Here is a 6,611-nt window from a genome sequence, read left to right as displayed (position 1 = left end):
GTACTTTTAATCTTTTATGAGAAGAGCTAGAAGCACAAGTGATACATCCTTATTATTCAATCCTGAAATTGAGAAATTTTGTAAGGCCAACAAGAAAGAAACCAAAAAAAGAAAAGAAGCCTTGAGAGAAACTGAATTAGAAGAAGTCATGGCTGATGAACGAATGAGAATTGGTGTTAATGCTGGAAATGATCAAAACAATGAAAATGCAGCCCATGGTGAAGAGGTAGTAAATGCTAATCTGTCTAGGGGAAGTATGATGGATCATGCTTTTCCACGTTTTGATGACTTGAGAGAGAGCATAGCAAGACCAAGAATTGATGCAAATAGCTACAAGATGGATTTTGGAGTTCTTCAAATGATTCAGAATTCTCAATTTGGAGGTCATCCTTCTGAAAATCCACACACACATCTGAAGAAGTTTGCTATGATTTGTGACATGCAAAAACAACCTGAGTATCTGATGATGCAAAGAAGATCAAGCTATTCCCATTCTCTTTGAAAGATAGAGCATTGGATTGGCTTGATTCTTTACCTCACAACTCCATTACAAATTGGGAGCAACTCATCGATGCATTTCTTGCACAATATTTTCCACTGAAAACTCAAGAATTGAGGAATCAAATGACGACTTTTCAGACCAAGAGAAGATGAAACTCTTTATGAATCATGGATGAGATGGAAGGAATTAGAGAGATTATGCCCACATCATGCCATTCCAAAATGGATGATAAATCAGAATTTTTACACAAATGTCACTCCTGCAATTAGAGGGATTATTGATGCTCAAAGAGGAGAATTTATTATGAAGCATGAAGATGAAGCTTATGAACTATTGGAGAAAATTGCAAAGAATACTCATCTTTGGAGTAGTCCAAGAGGACCACCCAACTCAAAAGGCAAGTCTTGGAATGTATGATCTTGATCCATTCAACATGATTAATGCAAAGTTTGATGCACTTACTAATGTTTTGGCTAAGAAGATGGAAGACTTGAGTATGTTGGTTAGTTCATCATCATCATCTGGAAGTTCACAACAAGTGGCTTATGCAGAGGAAACTACCAGCTGTGGAGTAGACTATGGAGAACAAGCAGCATATGTTGGTAATTATGGAAACAAGCAAATGGGGAATTCTTATTCTCAAACTTATAATCCAAATTGGAGGAATCATCCCAACTTTTCATGGGGAAATCAGCAAAGTCAAGTTCCAAATCAGAATTTTCAACCACAACAGCAACAAGGAGTTTCATATCAGCAAAATAGGCAACCATTGCCTAATTTTCAGCAGAAAAATATGAATCCTCCACCAAAATAGCAAGAACAAAATTCCACCACTGAAGCTTTATTGCAACAGATTCTTGCTAATCAAAATAAGCATGATGAGGACATGAGAGAGGTGAAAGCAAGGCTAAAACATATGCAAACACATAACAGAATGCTGGAAAATCAGATTGCACAACAAGCATCTTCCTCAAGTGCCAAGTCTTTTGGAAAACTACCAAGTCAACCAGAAAACCCAAGAGAGCAGTGTCAAGCTATTACTTTAAGAAGTGGGAAAGTTATAAATGATGAGAAGAGTGAAAACAGTGAGAAGAGAGAAAATAAAAAAGAAACTGATGAGAGTGAAAAACAAGAGAGTGCAGAAAAATGTAAAGAGAAAATTGAAGAGAAGGAAGAGAAGTATATACCTCCTGAGCCCTACAAGCCACAACTTCCCTTTCCACAAAGATTTCAAAAAGCCAAGCTTGATAAGCAATTTGGGAAGTTCTTAGAGGTTTTAAAGAAACTTTACATAAATGTGCCATTTATTGATGCTCTTTCATAAATGCCCTCTTATGCAAAATTCTTGAAAGAAATTCTCTCAAACAAGAAGAAACTTGAAGATGATAAAACTGTAGCTTTGACAGAAGAATGCAGTGCTATCCTCCAAAGAAAACTTCCTCCAAAGCTCAAGGATCCAGGGAGTTTTTCAATTCCATGCCACATTGGGGAATCATGTTCTACAAAAGCCTTATGTGATTTAGGGGCTAGTGTTAGCCTCAACGCCCTCTCAAATAATGATAAGCTCAATATGGGAGAACAAAAGGCAACCCATATTTCTCTTCAGTTAGCAGTCACATCAATCTAGTATCCTGAAGGGATTTTGGAGAATGTGCCTCTGAAGGTTGGAAAGTTTTATATACCTGTTGACTTTGTCATCTTGGACATGGAGGAAGATTTTAATATTCCAATTATCTTGGGAAGGCCTTTCCTGGCTTTAGCTGGTGCTTTGATTGACGTGAAGGGAGAAAAATTGACTCTTAGAGTTGGCGAAGAGCAATTGGTTTTCAATATTAATAACACTATGAAGAAACATCATTCTGAAGCTGATACTTGCTTGAGAGTTGATATTATTGATGAGCTGGTTGAAGAACATTTCAGAAAGAAATATCCAGAAGATCCACTTGAAAATTGTTTGGTTCATGGAGAAGGCATAGACTATGACAACCCTCATGTGGTTGCATATGCTCAACATCTAGAGGGTAGTCCACCATTTATTTCTGCTCCAGTTTTTCAACTCACACAAAAGGAAAAAGTTGAATTTAAGCAACCATCATTCAAGGAAGAAGATGCACCTAAGGTAGAACTTAAGCAACTTCCTTCTCAGCTCAGGTATGAATTTCTTGGCACCAATAACACTTATCCAGTAATTGTAAATGCAAACTTGAGTACCTTAGAGGCTGATAAGTTGTTAAGAGTGTTGAGACAATTTAGGAAAGTCTTAGGATACACCATAGATGACATTAAGGGAATAAGCCCACACTTTTGCATGCATAGAATCATTTTGGAAGAAAATTGTAAGCCATCTATTGAACATCAGAGGAGGTTGAACCCAAATATGAAAGAAGTTGTTAAAAAGGAAATTTTGAAGTTGCTCGATGCAGGGATCATATACCCTATCTCGCATAAGATTGGGTGAGCCCAGTACATGTTGTTCCAAAAAAGGGTGGAATGACAGTGGTCAAAAATGAAAATAATGAATTAATTCCCACTAGAACGATGACTAGTTGGCGAATGTGCATAGATTACAGAAAATTAAATGTTGCCACTAGAAAAGATCATTTTCCACTTCCCTTCATTGATCAGATGTTAGAAAGACTGGCTAGGCATTCTTATTTTTGCTATTTAGATGGGTACTCAGGTTTTTTTCAAATCCCTATCCATCCAAATGATCAAGAGAAAACCACTTTTACTTGTCCATATGAAACCTTTGCTTATAGGAGGATGCCATTTGGGTTGTGTAATGCACCAGCCACTTTTCAAAGGTGCATGATGGCAATCTTCTCAGATTTCATTGAAGACATAATAGAGGTTTTTATGGACGATTTTTCTGTTTATGGATCTTCATTTGACATATGCTTGGCTAACCTTTCTAAAATTTTGCAGCGATGTGCAGATACTGACCTTGTGTTAAATTGGGAAAAGTGTCATTTCATGGTTCAGGAAGGGATAGTGCTTGGACATTTGGTGTCTAACAGAGGAATATAGGTTGATAAAGCCAAGGTTGAAGTGATAGAGAAGATGGCTCCTCCTACCAATGTCTAAGGAATTCGAAGTTTTCTAGGACATGCCGGGTTCTACAGACGCTTTATCAAGGATTTTTCTAAAATAGCCAAACCTTTGTCTAATTTGTTAAGTAATGACACACCATTTGTATTTGACCAAGAGTGTTTGGATGCCTTTTGCAGGTTGAAGCAAGCTCTTATCACTGCACCAATCATGCAACCACCTAATTGGAGCCTACCTTTTGAAATTATGTGTGATGCTAGCAACTATGCAATTGGGGCTGTTCTTGGTCAAAGAAAGGACAAAAAGGCTTATGCTATTTATTATGCTAGTAGAACACTAGATGAGGCTCAAACAAATTATGCAACAACTGAAAAGGAATTTTTAGCAATTGTCTTTGCATTGGAAAAATTCAGACCTTACATTATTGACTCAAATGTGGTTATATTTTCAGATCATGCAGCAATCAGGTATTTGCTCCGTAAAAAAGAGGCTAAACCTAGGCTCATTAGGTGGATTCTGATGCTACAAGAGTTTGATTTGGAGATTAGAGATAAGAAGGGAGCTGAAAATGTAGTTGCTGATAATCTTAGTAGGTTGAAATTGGATGATGAAGAATTGGATGAAATCCCTATTGATGAGTTTTTCTTGGATGAACAACTTTTCTCTCTTGTTGCTAAACTACCTTGGTATGCAGACTTTGTGAATTATCTATCTTGTGGAGTTTTACCTCTAGGTATGACATGGCAACAAAAAAAAAAAGTTTTTGCATGAAGTGAAATTTTATAGATGGGATGATCCTTTACTCTTTAGGAGATGCTGTGATGGTTTAATGAGGAGATGTATCCCTGATGAAGAGACACATAGTATTATACATCATTGCCATGCTTCTGGTTATGGAGGACATTTTGGAATCTCTAAAACAGCTAGTAAAATTTTGCAAGCTGGTTTCTTTTGGCCAAATCTTTTTAAGGATGTGAGGAAATTTGTGTTAGAATGTGATAAATGTCAAAGGAGTGGAAACTTGGCAAAAAGAGATCAAATGCCCCTAAATAATATTCTTGAAGTGGAATTATTTGATGTTTGGGGAATAGATTTTATGGGGCCATTCCCTCCTTCATTTGGTAATAGATACATCCTAGTTGGAGTTGACTATGTGTCAAAGTGGGTGGAAGCTATTGCAACTCCAACTAATGATGCTAGAGTGGTAGTGAAATTCTTGAAGAAATTTATCTTGAGCAGATTTGGAGCTCCTAGGGCTGTCATTAGTGATGGGGGTTCCCATTTTTGTAATAAGCAATTTGAGAGCTTAATGAGGAAGTATGGTGTAGTGCACAAGATAGCTACCCCATACCATCCTCAAACTTCAGGACAAGTTGAAATTTCTAACAGAGAGCTCAAGCATATTTTGGAGAAAACAGTGAACAATTCTCGGAAAGATTAGTCTATCAAACTAGATGATGCCTTATGGGCATATAGGACTGCTTACAAAACCCCGATAGGAACTACTCCCTTTAGGTTGGTGTATGGTAAGTCTTGTCATTTACCTGTGGAGCTAGAACATAGAGCATATTTGTAACACCCTCCCGGTAACCACTCCGTACATTCTACTGTTCCGGTGACCGGTGTCGGTCCGGACAGCTAGAACGTCCGGAAAAATATTTAAATTAAAGTCGGGAATCATAATTAACTCAAATATTAATAAGAAACACTTAGTAAAAATTTTAGAAATAAAATACAACCAAGTAAAACGAGCCGGTGCCCAAGCGATGGGTAACCAGAGGGAAGTTGCGGTTCTCGCAACGAGGAGCCCTAGACCCGGGAAAAAATTCATAAAATAATTTTTGGGACTCCAGAGAAGGGTCATTGAGGTTCCTATGGCATTAGAATGCCAAGAAAATACCTAGAAAAAATTTTCAATCGGTACAGACAATTTTGACCCGTTAAGCCAAACGGAGGGCATTTTAGTCATTTCGCCTTCAGAGGTGATTTTTGGCCGACTTGTCCAGTTGAGTAAATAATTAATATGACATAAAATATGAATAAACATTACTAAAAATGAAATTGGAAATGAGTAGTGAAAGAAAAGAAAAGAAAATGCAAAATAATGCAAATAATGACATATTATGATGTCATTCAAGATTTTCCACCAATCACCATTAAGCCCTCATTTGACTAACTATTAAAATGGACTAAAAGAAGACCAAAATAATAAAAATTGCAGTAGCTACTTCCCTCCCCAAAAGCTAGCCGAAAATTGCCCTAGACACCTCCATTGATTTTTTTCAATCAAGCTTGATTTTTCCCTTGTTTACACCACAAAACTCTAACTTCTCTTCATTAAAACCTTACCCCACATCTTAAACAAGCTCTTGGCAGCCAACAAGAGGAAGGAAATTGAGGTTTAGAGGCTTGGAAAATTCTGCCCAAACAAGGTTAGTGCATATAAATACTCAAATCACCTTTATTCCATGTTAAAGCCTTTAAGTGAGCAAGAATTGGTAATTTAAGTGAATGAAATTTATACTTATGCATGCCTTCAATTCCGGCAGCCCTAAGGGAGGAAGAATAAGGGAGTGTTTTGATGGTTTTAATGGACTTAACATGAATTGGAAATTATGTTAAGCTATATAACTACATAGATGTTGAACTAGTGTGTTAAATTGAGGTTTAGGGATAAATTGATTTGAACCTTAGGGTTTGGAAAGGTGAAAGTGTGAATTGGCATACAACAAGGTTAGTGCATATATGTAGTTAAAGTTCATTAATTCTATGATTTAGGCTTGTAATGAATTAGAAATTGTGAAATAATGAAACAAATTCAATGTATATCTCCACCAAAGAATTCGACAGTCCTAATAGAGGAATGATTTTGGATGTTTTTAATGGACTTAGCATGAATTGGAGGTTATGTTTAAGCTATATACCTATATAGATGTTGAACTAGGGTGCTAATTGAGGTTTATGGGTAAATTGCATTGGATATTAGGGTTTTGAGGCATGAAAAATTGACTTGACTTACTAAACTGTTAAAGAACAATCTAATGGTCAATAAGTGACCATT

The 6,611-nt window shown here is 36.7% G+C and overlaps 1 non-coding gene across 1 annotated transcript; it reads right to left on the bottom strand.

Moving 5' to 3' along the window:
• Positions 1-609: 609 nt before the first annotated feature.
• On the bottom strand, positions 610-717 carry LOC131178978 (small nucleolar RNA R71). The gene has a single exon (XR_009147985.1). It is a non-coding gene; the product is annotated as a small nucleolar RNA R71 (small nucleolar RNA).
• Positions 718-6,611: the final 5,894 nt, after the last annotated feature.

The sequence above is a fragment of the Hevea brasiliensis genome, chromosome 3 (genome assembly GCF_030052815.1).
Source record: "Hevea brasiliensis isolate MT/VB/25A 57/8 chromosome 3, ASM3005281v1, whole genome shotgun sequence".
NCBI classification, from domain to species: Eukaryota; Viridiplantae; Streptophyta; class Magnoliopsida; order Malpighiales; family Euphorbiaceae; genus Hevea; species Hevea brasiliensis.
Note: the sequence above shows the minus strand (reverse complement) of the source record. Positions and strands in the feature narration are given on the sequence as shown.